Below are 23,800 nucleotides of genomic sequence, written 5' to 3'. Positions count from 1 at the left end.
GCACAATATTGTGCTTACGGTGCTCTTATCGCTTCCTTGTGCCCCAAGCCAGCCTACCTATGTGTATGAGCGTATTACCTAACAGTATGGACAAACATATACAAATTACCACGGCGTTCTTCTAATTAGAGCGGGTACTGGGAGTTGCAGTTCAGCCTCACAGTGATTCCAGCGCCCTTTCTTCCTTTCTTTGTACACTTGTTGCATTTTATTTATTTCACTGGGATTTCCCACTCCTTTTACACAGGGTGATTCACTTCTCTTGCACTTTCTACTCATTTTTTATGGTTTCCTTTGTTTTTGTTTTATTCAAATTGTGTCTGTACAGTGTCTGGTGTTTAGACACGCCCACTCTATGATGTCATCAAGCCTTGCCACTGCTGGGTTTATCAGGGGGGTTTGATTGCCACATCTGCACTTTGAGAAAGGCTGCTTGTGTGGCCGAAACGTCAGTCCTTGATCCAAATTAAAAAATTTTTTGAGTGTGCGGCATATTCTTTCTAATTTTATATATATATATATTACATTTCTGTACACTGTTACACCTATACAAAATAACAGACTAACACTGTTAACAGGCCTATGCTACAGATCAACCTTGTCTTGCAATATAGTATTTTGTAGTGAACACTCAGGAAAGAAGAAGACAATTTTTGTTTAGAGAGGATAACAACAGAAGGCTCCACTAGAGAATTCTTAAGGTGCAAAGGGCCTAGTAAGGCCAGAATTATTGAGAAATTACAATATATCTTGGTAGACTGGGTCATCTTAACATTGTTTTGGTGCCCTAAATTGAATTTGCTGTGGGACCCAATAACATCTAGTTACACCACTGGTTAAGTGCATTAACCTCATTTGATCAGTAGATGTCAGCAGATGTATGTTTTGCACTCCTAGGGGCTGATTTACTTACCCACGAACGGGTCGAATGGAGTCCGATTGCGTTTTTTTCGTAATGATCGGTACTTTGCGATTTTTTCGTATGTTTTGCGATTTTTTCGGATTCTTTACGAATTTTTCGGATCCAATACGATTTTTGCGTAAAAACGCGAGTTTTCCTATCCATTACGAAAGTTGCGTAAAAAGTTGCGCATTTTGCGTAGCTTTAAAACTTACGCGAAAAGTTGCGCATTTTTCGTAGCGTTAAGTTTTAACGCTACGCAAAATGCGCAACTTTTCGCGTAAGTTTTAACGCTACGCAAAATGCGCAACTTTTTACGCAACTTTCGTAATGGATATGAAAAACTCGCGTTTTTACGCAAAAATCGTATTGGTAACGAAAAATTCGTACAGAATCCGAAAAAATCGCAAAACATACGAAAAAGTCGCAAAATGTTCGTTTTCAAGTCGGAACTTTTCCAATTCGGGTCGGATTCGTGGGTTAGTAAATCAGCCCCCTAATGTAGCCCACAGAAATCAAAGCAAATGTCTGTTTAGTAATGATTGCTTATAACAGCTTTGTAGGTTACAGCTAAATATGTTTACGAACTATTGATTAGAAATTGAATTTGTAAGCCCTGCAAAAGTCTCCCATTTACAGAATTACTCTTCCTTAGCCATCTGAAGTAATCTCTTTGTTATTTATCTGTAGGGCAAATGTGGTATTCTGTTTTTTATGTTGCATTTTTAAATAACTTTACATGGTCCTGCATAAACGATATACAAACCCTCATAACAATTTAATGTACAATTGATAAGAGCATTCTTCTTGGCACTGGATGTTTTATGTAGTTTTCTAAGATATTAGCTGCATTAAACTGCACTTAGCACTATGATAGGTCTGTACAGGTATTTGCCGGTAATTTGGAGGTTTTGAACTTAATGGACTATTGTCTTTTTTTAACCCAAATAAACTGTATAACTATGTAATATAGTTTATGTGAAACAGCAGCACCACCTGCTGGTAATTGCAGCTGTAATTACAGTTGGAGAAAAAAATCTTTCCTTGCATGGTTGTAAACAGGGTTTTTTTTTTAGCAGTGATTTGGCAAATTTAGGTGCTAATGGGAGATATACTGCAGGAGGTGTGTTACCTATAATGGATGACTGTGCAGCACATAGATTCTCAAACATATCCTCAGGTCCTGCAAATAATGAATATCAGTAAGTGATTGGTATATGCCACTGATGGATGGATCCAACCATACCTGCCAGTGTTTCCTTTTCACACCCCATATAAACCAGGCAATAACACACGTCTAGGGAAACTACTCATCCACAAACCTATGGCAAAATAACATACCCCCCAACTGTCCCAGTTTTTGGCGGGACAGTCCCGATTTTTATGGCGCATCCCGCTGTCCCGGATAGTTACATGAATGTCCCGCATTGCGGGACATTCATTGAACTAGCCAGCACAGCGGGACACGCTGGCTGGAGCCGGACGTTCCGACTTCTCCTGCGGCTTCTCTCCTTATGCGGCTCCTTATACAGCGTGACAGGCCCTTTTATAAGGTTGCGCCCTGGGTACATGTGACGTCATTACGCAGGGCGCAACCTTATAAAAGGGCCTGTCGCCGCTGCACAAGGAGCCGCATAAGGAGAGAAGATGAAGGCGGAGCCCTATGGGGGGTACTGTGTATAGGGGATCTACTGTGTATGGGGGCTACTGTGTATGGGGGCACTGTGTATGGGGGCTACTGTGTATAGGGGGCTACTGTGTATGGGGGCTACTGTGTATGGGGGGCTACTGTGTGTGGGGGGGGCTACTGTGTGTGGGGGGCTACTGTGTGTGGGGGGCACTGTGTATGGGGGCGCTACTGTGTATGGGGGCACCTGTGTATGGGGGCACCTGTGTATGGGGGGCTACTGTGTATGGGGGGGCATATAAATTAGGCTGTGTATTTTTTGGTAGTAGAAATATATTTTATACCCTACATTTCGTAACGTATGAACATATAACATTCTAAATGTGAATGCCACGGGCCTACTGAACAGTTTAATACCCAACATGCATAGATATACAAACCTATGTGGTGTCCAAAGGCACCCAATTGAAAATAGTGCATATGAATTTTCACGTCTGATGCTCTAGATGCTGCAATGTAAGCACCCAGTATGTGTATTATGCGCTATAAGACCCCCTAACAGAAGGAGACCCTAGAAAACCATATATGTTTGGAAAGTACAAAAATCCAAAAAATTGGGTAAGTTAGCTAATGCTAAAGCTTCCCCTTTCAAACCAAGTTTGCAGGCGAGGAGGGCTCTGACATTTCTTTCCAAGGACTCAAGTGTCACTATCCTGCCATTGGATAAAGTAAGATGTACAGTGGTACTGAATCCCTCTGACTGCCACGCCAAAGGGGCCACACTACTCAGCTTGCAACAGCTTGCGAAGGGCAAGGTCATCAATCCCACTTTGTATTGTCACCACTACCCAGGTGAAGCTACTTCACACCTGTATGGACTTCCAAAAATATACAAGGAAGGAGCCCCTCTGAGGCCAATTGTCAGCAGCATTAACTCTGTGACTTACATAATTAATCATTATCATTGCTAAATATGTGGCCAACATCTTAGCTCCCTTAGTTGGCAATGCAGTACACCACATTCAGTACTTCGTAGACTTTATCAACAAAGTGTATGAGGTAAAACTGGAGACTAATTTTCAACAAACATTGCAATCCTGTGTTTTTCAAACCCAACAACACCCTAAAGACCCAACACCAAAGCACATGAAAGTATTGTGGTCTATGCTGTCCAGCATAGTGAACAGTGCTCAGATCTATACAGTGAGGAGACAAAACAACTGCTCCATAAGAGAATGGCCCAACATAGGAGGGCTAACTCCCCAGGACAAGGCTCGGCAGTCTATCTACAGCTCAAGGAAAATTGAGGATAGCAATATGCATATTTTGGACCGAGAAGACAATTGGTTTGAAATACACAAAGTCACAACAATTAACACTTCTAGTCAGGTACCCTGCCTCAATGAAAATCATGGCACCATTGTGACTGGATCATACTTTTCCACACCTTTGAGTTTCAGCCAACACCTAATTTAATAAGTTCAATAGAACAATTGTGATTGGATGTCTGTGACTGTACTTGTACAACCATCAAGGGTTTAAATGCCAGAGGAGCAGATTTGAGGTTGGCCCAAAAATGAGGCGTTTTAAGGCTGACCTCGGATCTGCTCTGCTACATGTGCCTGCAAGCAAGTGGATGCTGTACAGATCAATGGAGCAGTGTACAAAAAAAACACCAAGCTGAGAGCAGCCCAAGCAGCACTTCCTTTTTGTTTTTCACCTGAGAAACAAGTTGGATGTTGCTGGGAGCTTGGAATATAGGCTTATTCCATGCTCTCATCCGTGCATAGTCCGCTCCTTACTGGTAATAGTACCAGTATTGCACTTGTCCTAGGTCCCCCTCTCTTTGTTGTCAGCGAGCATGCTCATGAATGGGAACAAGTAAGCGCATGCACACTGGCAGTGAGGGGGGTGCGGAATGGGAGAGGAGCAGTTTGATGGAAGAAGTGGCATCTACAGGCCTGGATTTGTGGAGAGGCCACAAAGGCCCGGGCCTAGGGCGGCAGAAATGTAGGGGCGGCATGCCGCCCCGCCGCAACGGAATTTTTAAAGTTTTTTTCAATACAGAGCAGTGGGAATTTCTCCCCATTGCTCCGTATGGGGCATGCGCGCTTGTTCGCGCATGCGCATTGGGGGGGGCGGGGCCGGGCCGATCAACGGGGGTGGCCTAGGGGCGCTCAGAAAACAAATCCGGCCCTGGGCATCTAGCCACCCCAGCTGGCTAGGCCGGCACTGCCCAAAGGGTAGTCAGTCCCTGGTAAAGTTAGGAATACAGGGACCCTATGAATGAGGTGTAGTTAGTGGTAGCTTAGCTTTTACAAAATATGATCTAGGAACCTTTGATTGGGAGGAAAGTTAGTTAAAATGCTTGTGTTCCAAGAAGAATTGAAAGCTGGAGGTAGCTCTCCCCTCAGACAAGATTGGCCTGTAGTGTACTTATCACAGGACTGAATAGGGATTTTAATTTATGTATTGCCTGATCCTGTGTGAGGGTTCCAGGATATTGAGAGAGGCCCTGAGGGCATATCTGAAACCTGCCAGACAGATATTCGCAGTGGTGTTACAAGTCTGTGCATTGTTGATAACTACCTCAATGGATATGTGAGTAACCCTGTGCTGTGAATACGCTTTCTTTTGTTTGGTTTGCAAGAACCTCTGACACCCTATTGTTCTTATTTTCTATGTAAGCAGTGTGTAGTAGTTGCCCAACATCTCCACCTGTAGTTGCCCAACATCTCCACCTTCCTCTTTCACTTGGTGAAGGCCCATTCTAGGTGAGAGAGTTCAGAGTGACCCATATTTACTGGTATTTTCGTGCTACTTTTTAGGGTAAGAAGCCACAGAGCGAGTTAGTCACAGAGATCTATTGTGGGCTCCGAGGGTTCTTACCCTTAAGGCAAAGTGCAGTGTTCACCGCTGTTCAGTCCTTCCCACCTCATGTTTTTAGTTGAGTGCAGAGTATAGATGCAAGCAAACTCAGTAGCTCCAGGGGTGACTGCATCAATTCCCTTCCAGTTCAATTGGTGTACTTGTGTCTAAAAAATCAGGCACATGCCATTGTGACAGCGAGTGGCAGAAGGGATGTGGTCTGGACTTTTTCTGTATGTTATTTTCATCCAGCAGTGACTAATCCGCGCAGCAGAAAACTGTGCAAATTTAGTTGCAGTGACTAATACAGGGAAAGTCGCAGCAATTAATCTCCCGATGTGTCTTCACCCTTACAAATCTGGGTAGTAGTGATAAGCTAATCTGTCCCGTTTCGCTTTGCCATAAAATTTGCGAAATGGCGAAAAATTTGCAAAACGCATTTGTCACAGAACTTTTTTGTCACCCACATCCATTTTTTGTCACCCGCGTTTTTTTTGTCACCTGTGGGTTTTTTGGTGCAACCACGCTCATTTTTTACGTGACGGCACCCATTTTTTATGCGACCACAACAACATTTTTCTGCTGCAAATTTTTACATAAGTTTCAGGAAATAATTAGCCAATGCTGAAATTTATGCCTGGCAAAAAAATTTGCTCACACTACTGGGTAGAAATCCTCCGAATTGCTTCCAGCAGGCCCTTTTGTCAGGGTTTAAAACCTAGCAAAGGTGGCAACCCTAGCACAAGTGTTGACACACTGTCAGTCCCCCTTGTAACCTTAGGCCCTGGCGATTTACATTTTCGCTGGTGGGATGTCATATCGGGGAGATTAGTCGCCCGCAACAAGGGAGATTTGTCGCGGCGACTAATCTCCATCATGTGCCAGAACCCTTAGTGGTGCTGGAATTATGGGTAAAAAAATGCATTGTGCTCTCTTCACCTCTTGTATCGGTTATTGCATACCCCCCAACTGTCCCGCTTTTCGCGGGACAGTCCCGGTTTTTACAGTGCGTCCCGCTGTCCCGGATTGTTTAATGAATGTCCCGCATTACGGAAATGCAGAACATTCATTAAACTAAACAGGCCAGCGGGACGCGCTGGCTGCAGCCGAGCGCTCCGGCTGCAGCTCTGTGTAGTCCTCCGGCTCCTACTTCTTATTCTGCTCCTCGTACGGCAGCGACAGGCCCTTTTATAAGGTTGCACCCGTGCGTACGTGTGATGTCACACGTACGCACGGGCGCAACCTTATAAAAGGGCCTGTCGCGCCGTAGAAGGAGCCGCATAAGGAGCAGGAGCCACAAGGAGCAGCAGCGTCTATTGGGGACACTGTGTATGGGGGGCATTTACTATTGGAGGTACTCTCTATGGGGCAATTGGGGGCTACTGTGTATGGGGGGGCACTCTGTATGGGGGGCATTTACTATTGGAGGTACTCTCTATGGGGCAATTGGGGGCTACTGTGTATGGGGGGGCACTGTGTATGGGGGGCACTGTGTATGGGGGGGGCACTGTGTATGGGGGCATTTACTATTGGAGGTACTCTCTATGGGGCAATTGGGGGCTACTGTGTATGTGGGGGCACTGTGTATGGGGTGCTACTGTGTATGGGGGGCTACTGTGTATGGGGGACACTGTGTAAGGAGGGCTACTGTGTATGGGGGGCACTGTGTATGGGGGCAATTGGGGGCACTTTCTTTGGGGGCATTGTGTATGGAGGGTACTTTCTATGGGGGCATTTAAAAATGAATTTTAAAAATGGAGTGTGGTAATTGGGGCGTGGCCACAAAGTGGGCACGCGCCAAGTATTTTTGTCCCTCTTTTCACTTTTCAAATGTTGGGAGGTATGTTATTGATTGTGTTATATGTTACTCTGTATGTCCAATGTATGAAACCCACTTATTGTACAGCGCTGCGGAATATGTTGGTGCTTTATAAATAAATGTTAATAATAATTATGAGTAAAACAGCACATTGTAAAAAAAATTGCATTTTGTACCCTGCACATGCAGTTATAAATAGCCCCTTATAAATTTGCTAGAAACTAATATACCTAGTAATGATTTATTTTTTAAGTTGGTCTGAGTATATGAAAAGTACAGTCCTGCAAGTGTTTATTTAATTTAATTTTTAAAGTCATTTTACTTCTGTAAGAAACACATGATTTGTGTGTGGGTGTGTTAAATCTCCTTAAAAGAAGTAAAATTATAGCTCTAAACATAATCTTCGTCTGTAAGAATTGAACTCTGGGTGCCCACAGAAGGAATGCCTGCTCTACCACTATGCTATGAAAGAAAGCAAGTGACATGTGTGTGTTACTATAACGTCTCTTAAACACTTCATTTCCCAGAATGCAGTAATAAAGTCATGTGGTAGCTTGTAGCCAATCACTGTTGTGTCTTGCTGACTGAGCTTGAGGAGGGATCTGAAATCTGTTGTCTTTTCTGAACGGTGAGAGTGCTGTGTTTGCTGGTAGCCTCAGGTACATGGCGGTTAATTGAGGGCAACTGTTTTGCACACTGAGTGCTGAGTATTGTATTTTGCAGTATTTTATTTAAGTATTGTGCCACATTCATAGTGAGCTGGAACACTAGCTTGAATGTTCCCATAGCTGTCTGGGTTAAAGGAGGTTACAACATGGGAAGTAATACAAATGCAGTGCAGAGTGAGTTAAAGTCCTGCCTTTTATGTTTAGCTACACATTGTTTAGCTACACATGCATTCAGCCCTATGGCTTTTTGTGCATTATGGTAGCGTTCTCTGCTTTTCATCTGTCAATCTGAAGGGTAGGAAAATGCTAATAAAGATATAGGATCTGTTATCCAGAAACTTGTTATGTAGAAATCTCTTACGTAATACTTTGCCTTTTTTCTGTCTAAACAAACAATTTATTTTTGCATGGCTTTACTTTTTCTCTATAATTATTAGACTGTACCATCACAATCATTCTCTTCAACATTCTGTGCTGGGGCAGGTCTGGGCACCCCCATGCAAGGTGTTCTTCATTAAAGCAGAACCAAAGCCTAACTAAAGTAGGGGTAGTTTTATGCTTTTGTACCAGCCCAGGGCAACCACAGCCCTTTAGCAGGGAAGATCTGTGCCTTCACAAATGCCCAGTAACTCCCTATCTTTTCAGTTGATTCCCTGCACAAGCTCTGTGCTGCTTTCAGTTACTGAGCTTAGGGACCAACATAAAATATACTGCATGAATAGGCTATAAATGTAGCAGTAAAAGGCTAATTGGTAATTGATTCAGTTTCACATTAAATGACAGATCTGAAACCAGGGCAACTGCATCAGAACTGAATAATTAACCTTGTAGAATCAGTTTATATGACAGACATTTCTCATTTTCTGCTTGATAATTTGCAACGACCCCTAAGCTTAGCTTCTCAACAGCTGCTCACAACAACTGTCATTTCTAACAGAATCCAAGATGGGAAGGTACTGTGACAACTGTGAAGACCTATATCATTACTATTAAAGAGATGCTGAAATTTAAGCCAATGCAGTCAGTTTATTATATACAGTATGGCATTTTGGCTTTTTCTATTAATATTCATTTTTAGGGTTTAGTTCTCCTTTAGGCCGGCCATAACTATTAAGATTTGCTTGTTTGGCGATTTTTCCAAATTTTGTCCACCTGACAAATTAGTCTGAGCTGATCATTTGGCCCCCTGGCAAACTATTAGATCAAAATAGGTGGCTATGCAGGGCCGCCAGTGCGACCCCAGTCTTCAGGTCAAAGTTAAATCTCCTTCAGCCCATTCCTACAATACCCTGTATTTTTAGAAGCACATTCTGGCATCTGTAAAACATTTTCTTTTAAGGTGGGAGAGGTAAGGGCAGGTCTTGAGGCACATTGGTACTTTAGCAGTTTTGTCATATGTTTCCTTATGTTTTTGGATCCTTTAAAATCCAATTTGTTGTGCAGGTATGAGACCTGTTATGCAGTTATGTTTTCACTTTACTGACTGCTGAGCAAATTGTGCCATCACAACTTCAGTAGCAATCATAAATCACCCCTATAGTCTTAGGTATGTAACCTGCTAGAATTACTGCTTAGTATACTTTTTATTTAACACATATTTAATATTATATTTTATTTGTGACCTCTTAAACTGAATTTATGGCCTATGCTATCTAAATTAGGAAATGTTATCTTACTCCACCAAAAAATTAATGTTGACACCTTACTGTTTCGCATAGGGGCATAATAACTCTAACTGTGTCTAAATAAGCAAGAAGCTTAAGCTATATGTAGCAGATTATCTGCCAGAGAAGTTGTACAGCTCCTTCTGACTTGAGACAACTGTAAAAGAGCAAGCACTTTTTCTTCTTAAAGGAAAAGTAACACAAACATTTTTTAAGTAAAAGATCTATTCTACCCTGCCCCAATAATTGCCCTATCCTGCAAACCATTTATTATTTTGCATGCTGTAGTATAAAATACCTGTTAAAAGTTGGCTTCCGGTCATTTGAAGAAAGGCGATGCTGGTGAAGTATCAGGGGAAGTGTCCACTATGCGCCTAGCCTAACTCCTTCCTATACAGAAGGAAGGCTAGGCTCGATCAATTGATCGCCGCATAGTGGAAAGAAAAATTCTGCTGTTATTATTTAAGGTCCTTCAGACTGATACAACAGCTTAACTGCCCATGTTGGGGCATCCCCGACAGGCCTACCCGACTGATATCTGGTCTAAAATTGGGCAGATCTCGATCGGGCAGGATAGGTTTTCTGTTGGATCGGGGACCAAATCAGCTTGTTGATGCTGTCCTCAGTCAAACGGCACCTACACCCTGTGTTTGGCCCTAGGGCCAAATGATCAAATTAGCCCCATATCCCACCTTAGGTTGGCTTATCAGGAGAAGATCCACTTGTTTGGTGACCTCCTTTACATTGGTCCTAAATTGAGCAAGTTTAACCTGTAAAATCCTGTAAAATCTAATACTGGTAATGAAATAGCTAATCAGATGAGCTGCAGATGGCTTGGCAGAGAATGTGTTTAGGCAATGGAAGTAAAGATGTAAATAAAGTTACTAATGAGAAACTTGCCTGAAGAGTCTGAAACATTAGTATAAAGTATAAATTAGTCTAAAGTATATCTTATTCCCTTCCCTAATTACAAAGAGGGTTAAAGTATATTGTGCCTACTTTGGTAAATGCTTGAATAGTTTTTTTTCTCTAATGTTTTTAAAATGTGTTGAATTTTCCTCACTTCCTTTTCTCACCTTTTCACAGTATCCATATTTATATAAATTACTACCTCCCCATTGAGAATTGAACCGGAAATACTCACCACTATACTAATGAGGAATCACTGTAGTTAAATTATTGTTACAGTTCCAGTAGTCTTGTATTCTCTACACCAGTGCTTTCCAACTGGCAGAACCAGTTGTATGCCTCCCATCTGTTTGACTGCTGTAACTGTTTACTTTTAGTAGTCGAAACTGGCTTCCTTTATTGATCCTCCATCTCATAGGCCAGGAAAATTCCAGCCCTCTGTACCACAGAAGTTGGACAGCGCTGCTTTACACCAACACTATCCTAGATGATCTTATATGAATTTGATTCATGCAGTGCATGTTGGTATGGTATATTGGCAGATGAGGACAGTTTCTCATCATGCTGTTCTCGTGGTAGGGCCCCTTTCACAGTACTCATATTTATATAAAACAGTGCTGTCCAACTGGTGGTGGCCCGTGACCCCCCTCTGTGTGGCACCCAACCTGTCTTTCTGCTTTGATGGCTTACCTTTGTGTAAGCTTTAAATGGTATCAGTACTGATCTTAACTGGCCCCCTGCATGGTTTACACCTTAGATTCAGGCTGTAATTCCCATATTTTGTTTAAAAATGTAATCCCCTCTACTGTTCACACCTTCTAATCTCTGCATTGTTTACCCCCTGCAGTGTTCACACCTCAGGCTGTAATCACCCATATTGTTCTCCTGTTCACACTTGTATGTACTGCCTGGTCTATGCTGCCTGTGTGTAGGCAGCATAGGGTAGGCAGAGTATGGCACATAGGCAGCATAGGGCAGGGAGGGTATGGCACACACAGGCAGCATAGGTCAGGGAGGATATGGCACACACAGGCAGGGTAGGGCAGGCAGAGTATGGCACACACAGGCACCATAGGGCAGGAAGGGTATGGCACACACAGGCAGGGTAGAGCAGGCAGAGCATGGCACACACAGGCAGCATAGGGCTGGCAGAGCATGGCACACACAGGTAGCATAGGGCTGGCAGAGCATGGCACACACAGGCAGCATAGGGCAGAGTATGGCACACACAGGCATCATAGGGCAGGCAGAGTATGGCACACACAGGCATCATAGGGCAGGCAGAGTATGGCATACACAGGCAGCATAGGGCAGGCAGAGTGCTGCCTGTGTGTGCCATACTCTGCCTACCCTATGCTGCCTGTGGGAGGTGAACCTGGCAGGGGTTTGTTTTGGGAGTTTGTTAGTAGTTGGAAATAGTGATTAAATGGTCCCTAATATAATTCTTTCACATATGAATAATATTGAGGATGTGAGTGAGGACCAAGCATTTGGGTTTTTGCTGCACTACCACCATAGCGATAAAATCGGTGTGGTTTGAAGTGGGTGTGGTTAAAACTGGCTTCCATTAGCGGCCCTCCACCATGTATGCAAGGGAAATTCCGGCCCTCGGCACCGCAGAAGTTAGACAGCACTGATATAAAACATTCCCTCCCCGTCTGGCTATCGAACCCCACTCTCTGTGACAGGCGGGGATACTCACCTCTATACTAACCAGGATTTGCTGGTGTACAAAAACTTGCTATTGTTCCCGTAGTCTTTCATTGATTAGAAATAGTGTTCATATTTGGATTTATGCTCTACACAGAAACATATCCTAGCTGATATTTTTTGAATTAGAATAATGCAGTGCGTAATTTTGTCAGTTTATTAAAGCAGTCTCTAACCAAGGTTACTAATGAGAATCATGTCTGAGAAGTTTGAGACGTTAGTTTGTATTAGCAGGCTTAAGTTTTATCTGCCGCTGTATCATGTTGGTATGGTGCACTGACAGATGAGGACAGCTACTCCTTATGCTGCTCTCATGGTAGGGCCCCCTTCACAGTACCTTATTTATGTAAAATATTGCCTCCCCGTCGGGGAATCGAACCCCGGTCTCCCGCGTGACAGGCGGGGATACTCACCACTATACTAACGAGGAATGGTTGTTGATGAGAAATATGCTACATCCCACGGTCTTGTCCACAGCCCCCCTTGTGTTGCCCCTGATCTCTTTTGCTGCTGTAACTGTTTACTTTTGTGTAAACTTTAAATGATATCAGTACTGAGTTTAACTGCCCCCTGCATTTTTCACACCTCAAATTTCAACTGTAATCCCTTTTATTGTTCACACCTGTAAAACTGTAGGCACCCACATTGTTTACTTGTTCACACCTCAGACAGACTGTAGGAGCAGCACTGGCATTGGTTATGGTCAGTTACTTGATAAGTTTCCCTGTCTCCTTCCCTATTCTTCCTGCCCTGCTTTAACGTGGCTATACACATTACAATTGTTTTTCCATTTCACTAACTAACCATGCCTGAGAAGTTTGAAACATTAGTTTAAGTGGGCTTAAATTTCGTCAGCAGATGTTTCATTTTGGTATGGTATACCAAATGAAACATCTGATATTGATGAGAACAGCTTCTCTTCATGCAGTTCTCATGGTAGAGACCCTTTCACAGTACCCATATTTATATAAAACATAAATCATTGTCGAGAAATCAAACCTCATGTTCTCTTGGTAGGGCTACTTTCACAGCACCCATAATTATATAGAAAAGTTGCCACCCCGTCAGGTCTCCCGCCGGTCTCCCGTGTGACAGACGGGGATACTTACCACTATACTAACGAAGATTAAATTACAGAAGTGTTAAAGGTTGGCGTGTGCAAATTTTCAACTTCTGTGTTTACCTGACAAAAAGTTACATAATTTTAAAGGAACAGTAACACCAAAAGACACCAAAAGACAAGTGTATTTCATTGATATGAAATAGTATTCAAATCTGGATTTACTTTTAAACCGATACATATCCTAGCTGATATTATTTGAATTTGATTAATGCAGTGCATAATTTCATCAGTTAATTAAAGCCGTTTTAGATGTCTCTAGCCAAGCTTACTAATGACAATCATGTCTGAGAAGTTTGAAACATTAGTTTGTCTTAGTCGGCTAAAGTTTTGTCTGCCGCTGTAACATGTTGGTATGGTGCACTGACAGATAAAGACAGCTGCTATCATGGTAGGGCCCCTTTCACAGTACGCATATTTATGTAAAATGTTACCTCCCCGTCGGGGATACTCACCACTATACTAACGAGGAATGGCTGTTACTGGAGAATATGCTACATCCCACGGTCTTGTCCGCAACCCCCCCAATCTGTTCCGCTGTTGTAACCATTTACTTTTGTGTAAGCTTTAAATTATATCAGTACTTAGTTTAACTGCCCCTCGCATTATTCATACCTCAGACTTATGCTGTATTGTATTGTTCAGACAGGAGCGTGGATTCGGCCAAATCCAAATCCTGCCAAAAACAGACAGAATCTTGACCGAATCCTGAACTGAATCCTGGCTTCAGTGAATCCCTAATTTGTAGTTTGCCTGGTGAATGGGCCTTAAAGTAACAGTAACACTACAGTTTTAAGTAAGAAAAATCTATTCTACTCATCTCCAATAATTGCCTATCCTGCACAAAGTTTTATCATTTTCAATGTTTTATTAAAAAATACCAGTTAAAACTCTGCTTCCAGGTTTAAAATTAAGGTGATATTCCATTTGCCACTGGCTAACAGGGTACCACAATTTTTGTTTTGTCTGCAGATGTATTATATTGGCATGTTGCATTGGGAGAGAAGTACAGCTTCTCCTCGCTTTCTGCTGTCATAGTAGGGCCCTGTTCACAGTACTCAGTTTTGTTTAAAATACTCTCCCTCCCCGTCGGGGAATCGAACCCCGGTCTCCCGCGTGACAGGCGGGGATACTCACCACTATACTAACGAGGACTGAATGCTGAGAGTTTTCTTGCTACTGTTCCAGTAGTCTTTCATTTATTGATTTAAGACACACCCTTAAATCCATATGCCTCCTCCTCACCTGTGGGTAGCACAGCAACCTCCAGCACATAATTACACACCTTGGGGACAATTTAATGGCTATTTCCAACTGCTAACAAACTCCCAGAACACTGTAGGGGTAGAACAATGCAGGGATTAAAAGGTGTGAACAACACAGGGGTTATATTTTTAAACAAGACAGGGGGATTACAGCCTGAATCTGAGGTGAGAACCATGCAGGGGGTCAGTTAATTTCAGTACTGATATTATTTAAAGCTTACACAAAGGTAAACAGCCTAACAGTCGAAGCAGCCAGACAGGTGAGGGGGCCACACAGACGGGGGTCGCCAGATGGATAGCACTATTCTAGGTGATACTATTTGAATTTGATTAAAGCAGTGCATAATTTAATCAGTTAAAGGAACAGTAACACCGAAAATTAAAAGTGTATAAAAGTAACTAAAATATAATGTGCTGCTGCCCTGCACTGGTAAAAGTTGTGTGTTTGCTTCAGAAAGTCTACTATAATTTATATAAATAAGCTGCTATGTAGCCACGGAGGCAGCCATTAAAAGGAGAAAAGGCACAGGCACATAGCCGATAACAGATAAGACACTATTGTATTCTACAGAACTTATCTGTTATCTGCTATGTAACCTGTGCCTTTTCTCCTTTTTTCCAGCTTGAATGGCTGCCCCCGTGGCTACACAGCAGCTTATTATATAAATTATAGTAGTGTTACTGTAGCAAACACACCAGTTTTACCAGTGCAGGACAACAGTGCATTATATTTTTATTACTTTAAAGCTCTTTCATTTTTTGGAGTTACTGTTCCTTTAATTAAAGCAGTTTTTGATGTCTGTAGCCAAGGTTACTACTGAGAATCATGTCTGAGAAGTTCGAAACATCAGTTTGTCTTAGTAGGCTAGAGTTTTATCTGCCACGGTATCATGTTGGTATGGTGCACTGACAGATGAGGACAGCTTCTCTTCATGCTGCTTTCATGGTAGGGCCCCTTTCACAGTACGCATATTTATGTAAAATGGTACCTCCCCGTCGGGGAATCGAACCCCGGTCTCCCACGTGACAGGCGGGGATACTCACCACTATACTAACGAGGAATGGCTGTTATTTGAAAATATGCTACATCCCATGGTCTTGTCTGCAACCCCCCCAATCTGTTCCGCTGTTGTAACCATTTACTTTTGTGTAAGCTTTAAATGATATCAGTACTTAGTTTAACTGCCCCCCTCCCCCGCATTATTCACACCTCAGACTTATGCTGTATTGTATTGTTCAGCCAGGAGCGTGGATTCGGCCGAATCCAAATCCTGCCAAAAAAAGACAGAATCTTGACCGAATCCCGAACTGAATCCTGGCTTCGGTGAATCCCTAATTTCTAGTTTGCCTGGTGAATGGGCCTTAACGTAACAGTAACACTACAGTTTTAAGTAAGAAAAATCTATTCTACCCATCTCCAATAATTGCCTATCCTGCACAAAGTTTTATTATTTTCAATGTTTTATTAAAAAATACCAGTTAAAACTCTGCTTCCAGGTTTAAAATTAAGGTGATATTCCATTTGCCACTGGCTAACAGGGTACCACAATTTTTGTTTTGTCTGCAGATGTATTATATTGGCATGTTGCATTGGGAGAGAAATACAGCTTCTCCTCGCTTTCTGCTTTCATGGTAGGGCCCTTTTCACAGTACTCAGTTTTGTTTAAAATACTCTCCCTCCCCGTCGGGGAATCGAACCCCAGTCTCCCGCGTGACAGGCGGGGATACTCACCACTATACTAACGAGGACTGGATGCTAAGAGTTTTCTTGCTACTGTTCCAGTAGTCTTTTATTTATTAGAAAAAGTGTTCATATCTGGATTTACTTCTACAAATGTCCTAGGTCAATGCTGTCCAACTTCTGCGGTGCCGAGGGCCGGAATTTCTCTAGCATACATAGTGGAGAGCCGCTAATGAAAGCCAGTTTTGACCACTCCTCTTTTTAAAATCACACCTACTTCAAACCACACCCATTTTATCACAATGGTGGTAGTGCAGCAAAAACATAAATGCTTGGTCCTTACTGCGGGGATATCAACCGTTATTCATATATGACAGAATTATATTATGTCAAATTAAGACACACCCTTAAATCCATATGCCTCCTCCTCACCTGTGGGTAGCACAGCAACCTCTAGCACATAATTACACACCTTGGGGACAATTTAATGGCTATTTCCAACTGCTAACAAACTCCCAGAACACTGTGAACACTGCAGGGGTAGAACAATGCAGGGATTAAAAGGTGTGAACAACACAGGGGATTATATTTTTAAACAAGACAGGGGGATTACAGCCTGAATCTGAGGTGAGAACCATGCAGGGGGTCAGTTAATTTCAGTACTGATATTATTTAAAGCTTACACAAAGGTAAACAGCCAAACAGTCGAAGCAGCCAGACAGGTGAGGGGGCCACACAGACGGGGGTCGCCAGATGGATAGCACTATTCTAGGTGATACTATTTGAATTTGATTAATGCAGTGCATAATTTAATCAGTTAATTAAAGCAGTTTTTGATGTCTGTAGCCAAGGTTACTACTGAGAATCATGTCTGAGAAGTTCGAAACATCAGTTTGTCTTAGTAGGCTAGAGTTTTATCTGCCACGGTATCATGTTGGTATGGTGCACTGACAGATGAGGACAGCTTCTCTTCATGCTGCTTTCATGGTAGGGCCCCTTTCACAGTGCGCATATTTATGTAAAATGGTACCTCCCCGTCGGGGAATCGAACCCCGGTCTCCCGCGTGACAGGCGGGGATACTCACCACTATACTAACGAGGAATGGCTGTTATTTGAAAATATGCTACATCCCACGGTCTTGTCTGCAACCCCCCCAATCTGTTCCGCTGTTGTAACCATTTACTTTTGTGTAAGCTTTAAATGATATCAGTACTTAGTTTAACTGCCCCCCCCCCCCCCCCGCATTATTCACACCTCAGACTTATGCTGTATTGTATTGTTCAGCTAGGAGCGTGGATTTGGCCGAATCCAAATCCTGCCAAAAAAAGACAGAATCTTGACCGAATCCCGAACTGAATCCTGGCTTTGGTGAATCCCTAATTTGTAGTTTGCCTGGTGAATGGGCCTTAACGTAACAGTAACACTACAGTTTTAAGTAAGAAAAATCTATTCTACCCATCTCCAATAATTGCCTATCCTGCACAAAGTTTTATTATTTTCAATGTTTTATTAAAAAATACCAGTTAAAACTCTGCTTCCAGGTTTAAAATTAAGGTGATATTCCATTTGCCACTGGCTAACAGGGTACCACAATTTTTGTTTTGTCTGCAGATGTATTATATTGGCATGTTGCATTGGAAGAGAAATACAGCTTCTCCTCGTTTTCTGCTGTCATGGTAGGGCCCTTTTCACAGTACTCAGTTTTGTTTAAAATACTCTCCCTCCCCATCGGGGAATCGAACCCCGGTCTCCCGCGTGACAGGCGGGGATACTCACCACTATACTAACGAGGACTGGATGCTAAGAGTTTTCTTGCTACTGTTCCAGTAGTCTTTTATTTATTAGAAAAAGTGTTCATATCTGGATTTACTTCTACAAATGTCCTAGGTCAATGCTGTCCAACTTCTGCGGTGCCGAGGGCCGGAATTTCTCTAGCATACATAGTGGAGAGCCGCTAATGAAAGCCAGTTTTGACCACTCCTCTTTTTAAAATCACACCTACTTCAAACCACACCCATTTTATCACAATGGTGGTAGTGCAGAAAAAACATAAATGCTTGGTCCTTACTGCGGGGATATCAACCGTTATTCATATATGACAGAATTATATTATGTCAAATTAAGACACACCCTTAAATCCATATGCCTCCTCCTCACCTGTGGGTAGCACAGCAACCTCTAGCACATAATTACACACCTTGGGGACAATTTAATGGCTATTTCCAACTGCTAACAAACTCCCAGAACACTGTGAACACTGCAGGGGTAGAACAATGCAGGGATTAAAAGGTGTGAACAACACAGGGGATTATATTTTTAAACAAGACAGGGGGATTACAGCCTGAATCTGAGGTGAGAACCATGCAGGGGGTCAGTTAATTTCAGTACTGATATTATTTAAAGCTTACACAAAGGTAAACAGCCAAACAGTCGAAGCAGCCAGACAGGTGAGGGGGCCACACAGACGGGGGTCGCCAGATGGATAGCACTATTCTAGGTGATACTATTTGAATTTGATTAAAGCAGTGCATAATTTAATCAGTTAATTAAAGCAGTTTTTGATGTCTGTAGCCAAGGTTACTACTGAGAATCATGTCTGAGAAGTTCGAAACATCAGTTTGTCTTAGTAGGCTAGAGTTTTATCTGCCACGGTATCATGTTGGTATGGTGCACTGACAGATGAGGACAGCTTCTCTTCATGCTGCTTTCATGGTAGGGCCCCTTTCACAGTACGCATATTTATGTAAAATGGTACCTCCCCGTCGGGGAATCGAACCCCGGTCTCCCGCGTGACAGGCGGGGATACTCACCACTATACTAACGAGGAATGGCTGTTACTTGAAAATATGCTACATCCCACGGTCTTGTCTGCAACCCCCCCAATCTGTTCCGCTGTTGTAACTATTTACTTTTGTGTAAGCTTTAAATGATATCAGTACTTAGTTTAACTGCCCCCCTCCCCCGCATTATTCACACCTCAGACTTATGCTGTATTGTATTGTTCAGCCAGGAGCGTGGATTCGGCCGAATCCAAATCCTGCCAAAAAAAGACAGAATCTTGACCGAATCCCGAACTGAATCCTGGCTTCGGTGAATCCCTAATTTCTAGTTTGCCTGGTGAATGGGCCTTAACGTAACAGTAACACTACAGTTTTAAGTAAGAAAAATCTATTCTACCCATCTCCAATAATTGCCTATCCTGCACAAAGTTTTATTATTTTCCATGTTTTATTAAAAAATACCAGTTAAAACTCTGCTTCCAGGTTTAAAATTAAGGTGATATTCCATCTGAACAATCCACCATGCGACGCATGGTGGATTTTTGCCACTGGCTAACAGGGTACCACAATTTTTGTTTTGTCTGCAGATGTATTATATTGGCATGTTGCATTGGGAGAGTACAGCTTCTCCTCGCTTTCTGCTGTCATGGTAGGGCCCTTTTCACAGACGGGGGTCGCCAGATGGATAGCACTATTCTAGGTGATACACAAAGTTTTATTATTTTCCATGTTTTATTAAAAAATACCAGTTAAAACTCTGCTTCCAGGTTTAAAATTAAGGTGATATTCCATTTGCCACTGGCTAACAGGGTACCACAATTTTTGTTTTGTCTGCAGATGTATTATATTGGCATGTTGCATTGGGAGAGAAATACAGCTTCTCCTCGCTTTCTGCTTTCATGGTAGGGCCCTTTTCACAGTACTCAGTTTTGTTTAAAACACTCTCCCTCCCCGTCGGGGAATCGAACCCCGGTCTCCCGCGTGACAGGCGGGGATACTCACCACTATACTAACGAGGACTGGATGCTAAGAGTTTTCTTGCTACTGTTCCAGTAGTCTTTTATTTATTAGAAAAAGTGTTCATATCTGGATTTACTTCTACAAATGTCCTAGGTCAATGCTGTCCAACTTCTGCGGTGCCGAGGGCCGGAATTTCTCTAGCATACATAGTGGAGAGCCGCTAATGAAAGCCAGTTTTGACCACTCCTCTTTTTAAAATCACACCTACTTCAAACCACACCCATTTTATCACAATGGTGGTAGTGCAGCAAAAACATAAATGCTTGGTCCTTACTGCGGGGATATCAACCGTTATTCATATATGACAGAATTATATTATGTCAAATTAAGACACACCCTTAAATCCATATGCCTCCTCCTCACCTGTGGGTAGCACAGCAACCTCTAGCACATAATTACACACCTTGGGGACAATTTAATGGCTATTTCCAACTGCTAACAAACTCCCAGAACACTGTGAACACTGCAGGGGTAGAACAATGCAGGGATTAAAAGGTGTGAACAACACAGGGGATTATATTTTTAAACAAGACAGGGGGATTACAGCCTGAATCTGAGGTGAGAACCATGCAGGGGGTCAGTTAATTTCAGTACTGATATTATTTAAAGCTTACACAAAGGTAAACAGCCAAACAGTCGAAGCAGCCAGACAGGTGAGGGGGCCACACAGACGGGGGTCGCCAGATGGATAGCACTATTCTAGGTGATACTATTTGAATTTGATTAAAGCAGTGCATAATTTAATCAGTTAATTAAAGCAGTTTTTGATGTCTGTAGCCAAGGTTACTACTGAGAATCATGTCTGAGAAGTTCGAAACATCAGTTTGTCTTAGTAGGCTAGAGTTTTATCTGCCACGGTATCATGTTGGTATGGTGCACTGACAGATGAGGACAGCTTCTCTTCATGCTGCTTTCATGGTAGGGCCCCTTTCACAGTGCGCATATTTATGTAAAATGGTACCTCCCCGTCGGGGAATCGAACCCCGGTCTCCCGCGTGACAGGCGGGGATACTCACCACTATACTAACGAGGAATGGCTGTTATTTGAAAATATGCTACATCCCACGGTCTTGTCTGCAACCCCCCCAATCTGTTCCGCTGTTGTAACCATTTACTTTTGTGTAAGCTTTAAATGATATCAGTACTTAGTTTAACTTCCCCCCCCCACCGCATTATTCACACCTCAGACTTATGCTGTATTGTATTGTTCAGCCAGGAGCGTGGATTTGGCCGAATCCAAATCCTGCCAAAAAAAGACAGAATCTTGACCAAATCCCGAACTGAATCCTGGCTTCGGTGAATCCCTAATTTGTAGTTTGCCTGGTGAATGGGCCTTAACGTAACAGTAACACTACAGTTTTAAGTAAGAAAAATCTATTCTACCCATCTCCAATAATTGCCTATCCTGCACAAAGTTTTATTATTTTCAATGTTTTATTAAAAAATACCAGTTAAAACTCTGCTTCCAGGTTTAAAATTAAGGTGATATTCCATTTGCCACTGGCTAACAGGGTACCACAATTTTTGTTTTGTCTGCAGATGTATTATATTGGCATGTTGCATTGGGAGAGAAATACAGCTTCTCCTCGCTTTCTGCTTTCATGGTAGGGCCCTTTTCACAGTACTCAGTTTTGTTTAAAATACTCTCCCTCCCCGTCGGGGAATCGAACCCCGGTCTCCCGCGTGACAGGCGGGGATACTCACCACTATACTAACGAGGACTGGATGCTAAGAGTTTTCTTGCTACTGTTCCAGTAGTCTTTTATTTATTAGAAAAAGTGTTCATATCTGGATTTACTTCTACAAATGTCCTAGGTCAATGCTGTCCAACTTCTGCGGTGCCGAGGGCCGGAATTTCTCTAGCATACATAGTGGAGAGCCGCTAATGAAAGCCAGTTTTGACCACTCCTCTTTTTAAAATCACACCTACTTCAAACCACACCCATTTTATCACAATGGTGGTACTGCAGCAAAAACATAAATGCTTGGTCCTTACTGCGGGGATATCAACCGTTATTCATATATGACAGAATTATATTATGTCAAATTAAGACACACCCTTAAATCCATATGCCTCCTCCTCACCTGTGGGTAGCACAGCAACCTCTAGCACATAATTACACACCTTGGGGACAATTTAATGGCTATTTCCAACTGCTAACAAACTCCCAGAACACTGTGAACACTGCAGGGGTAGAACAATGCAGGGATTAAAAGGTGTGAACAACACAGGGGATTATATTTTTAAACAAGACAGGGGGATTACAGCCTGAATCTGAGGTGAGAACCATGCAGGGGGTCAGTTAATTTCAGTACTGATATTATTTAAAGCTTACACAAAGGTAAACAGCCAAACAGTCGAAGCAGCCAGACAGGTGAGGGGGCCACACAGACGGGGGTCGCCAGATGGATAGCACTATTCTAGGTGATACTATTTGAATTTGATTAAAGCAGTGCATAATTTAATCAGTTAATTAAAGCAGTTTTTGATGTCTGTAGCCAAGGTTACTACTGAGAATCATGTCTGAGAAGTTCGAAACATCAGTTTGTCTTAGTAGGCTAGAGTTTTATCTGCCACGGTATCATGTTGGTATGGTGCACTGACAGATGAGGACAGCTTCTCTTCATGCTGCTTTCATGGTAGGGCCCCTTTCACAGTACGCATATTTATGTTAAAAGTTACCTCCCCGTCGGGGAATCGAACCCCGGTCTCCCGCGTGACAGGCGGGGATACTCACCACTATACTAACGAGGAATGGCTGTTACTTGAAAATATGCTACATCCCACGGTCTTGTCTGCAACCCCCCCAATCTGTTCCGCTGTTGTAACTATTTACTTTTGTGTAAGCTTTAAATGATATCAGTACTTAGTTTAACTGCCCCCCTCCCCCGCATTATTCACACCTCAGACTTATGCTGTATTGTATTGTTCAGCCAGGAGCGTGGATTCGGCCGAATCCAAATCCTGCCAAAAAAAGACAGAATCTTGACCGAATCCCGAACTGAATCCTGGCTTCGGTGAATCCCTAATTTGTAGTTTGCCTGGTGAATGGGCCTTAACGTAACAGTAACACTACAGTTTTAAGTAAGAAAAATCTATTCTACCCATCTCCAATGATTGCCTATCCTGCACAAAGTTTTATTATTTTCAATGTTTTATTAAAAAATACCAGTTAAAACTCTGCTTCCAGGTTTAAAATTAAGGTGATATTCCATTTGCCACTGGCTAACAGGGTACCACAATTTTTGTTTTGTCTGCAGATGTATTATATTGGCATGTTGCATTGGGAGAGAAATACAGCTTCTCCTCGCTTTCTGCTTTCATGGTAGGGCCCTTTTCACAGTACTCAGTTTTGTTTAAAATACTCTCCCTCCCCGTCGGGGAATCGAACCCCGGTCTCCCGCGTGACAGGCGGGGATACTCACCACTACACTATACTAACGAGGACTGGATGCTAAGAGTTTTCTTGCTACTGTTCCAGTAGTCTTTTATTTATTAGAAAAAGTGTTCATATCTGGATTTACTTCTACAAATGTCCTAGGTCAATGCTGTCCAACTTCTGCGGTGCCGAGGGCCGGAATTTCTCTAGCATACATAGTGGAGAGCCGCTAATGAAAGCCAGTTTTGACCACTCCTCTTTTTAAAATCACACCTACTTCAAACCACACCCATTTTATCACAATGGTGGTAGTGCAGCAAAAACATAAATGCTTGGTCCTTACTGCGGGGATATCAACCGTTATTCATATATGACAGAATTATATTA

General features: G+C 42.6%; 1 protein-coding gene and 12 non-coding genes across 15 annotated transcripts in view; 1 reads left to right on the top strand and 12 right to left on the bottom strand.

Moving 5' to 3' along the window:
• Positions 1 to 7,772: 7,772 nt before the first annotated feature.
• Positions 7,773 to 23,800, top strand: part of LOC100485279 (putative protein ZNF720) — a 52,623-nt gene continuing 36,595 nt past the window's right edge. For 2 of the 3 annotated variants that reach the window (XM_012971407.2, XM_002937884.4), the window contains exon 1: positions 7,794 to 7,874. The gene's annotated coding sequence lies outside the window, so the exon portion shown is untranslated. Of the gene's footprint in view, positions 7,875 to 23,800 lie in introns of all 3 variants that reach the window. The other variant, XM_012971404.2, reaches the window with a different exon arrangement.
• trnad-guc lies at positions 12,525 to 12,596 on the bottom strand. The gene has a single exon. It is a non-coding gene; the product is annotated as a tRNA-Asp (tRNA).
• trnad-guc lies at positions 14,369 to 14,440 on the bottom strand. The gene has a single exon. It is a non-coding gene; the product is annotated as a tRNA-Asp (tRNA).
• trnad-guc lies at positions 15,541 to 15,612 on the bottom strand. The gene has a single exon. It is a non-coding gene; the product is annotated as a tRNA-Asp (tRNA).
• On the bottom strand, positions 16,229 to 16,300 carry trnad-guc. The gene has a single exon. It is a non-coding gene; the product is annotated as a tRNA-Asp (tRNA).
• trnad-guc lies at positions 17,263 to 17,334 on the bottom strand. Its single transcript has one exon. It is a non-coding gene; the product is annotated as a tRNA-Asp (tRNA).
• trnad-guc lies at positions 17,955 to 18,026 on the bottom strand. Its single transcript has one exon. It is a non-coding gene; the product is annotated as a tRNA-Asp (tRNA).
• trnad-guc lies at positions 18,989 to 19,060 on the bottom strand. Its single transcript has one exon. It is a non-coding gene; the product is annotated as a tRNA-Asp (tRNA).
• On the bottom strand, positions 19,961 to 20,032 carry trnad-guc. Its single transcript has one exon. It is a non-coding gene; the product is annotated as a tRNA-Asp (tRNA).
• Positions 20,995 to 21,066, bottom strand: trnad-guc. Its single transcript has one exon. It is a non-coding gene; the product is annotated as a tRNA-Asp (tRNA).
• Positions 21,683 to 21,754, bottom strand: trnad-guc. Its single transcript has one exon. It is a non-coding gene; the product is annotated as a tRNA-Asp (tRNA).
• Positions 22,717 to 22,788, bottom strand: trnad-guc. The gene has a single exon. It is a non-coding gene; the product is annotated as a tRNA-Asp (tRNA).
• trnad-guc lies at positions 23,405 to 23,481 on the bottom strand. The gene has a single exon. It is a non-coding gene; the product is annotated as a tRNA-Asp (tRNA).

This window comes from Xenopus tropicalis, chromosome 3, assembly GCF_000004195.4.
Source record: "Xenopus tropicalis strain Nigerian chromosome 3, UCB_Xtro_10.0, whole genome shotgun sequence".
NCBI lineage: Eukaryota > Metazoa > Chordata > Amphibia > Anura > Pipidae > Xenopus > Xenopus tropicalis.
This window is presented reverse-complemented; position numbering and strand designations above follow the sequence as displayed.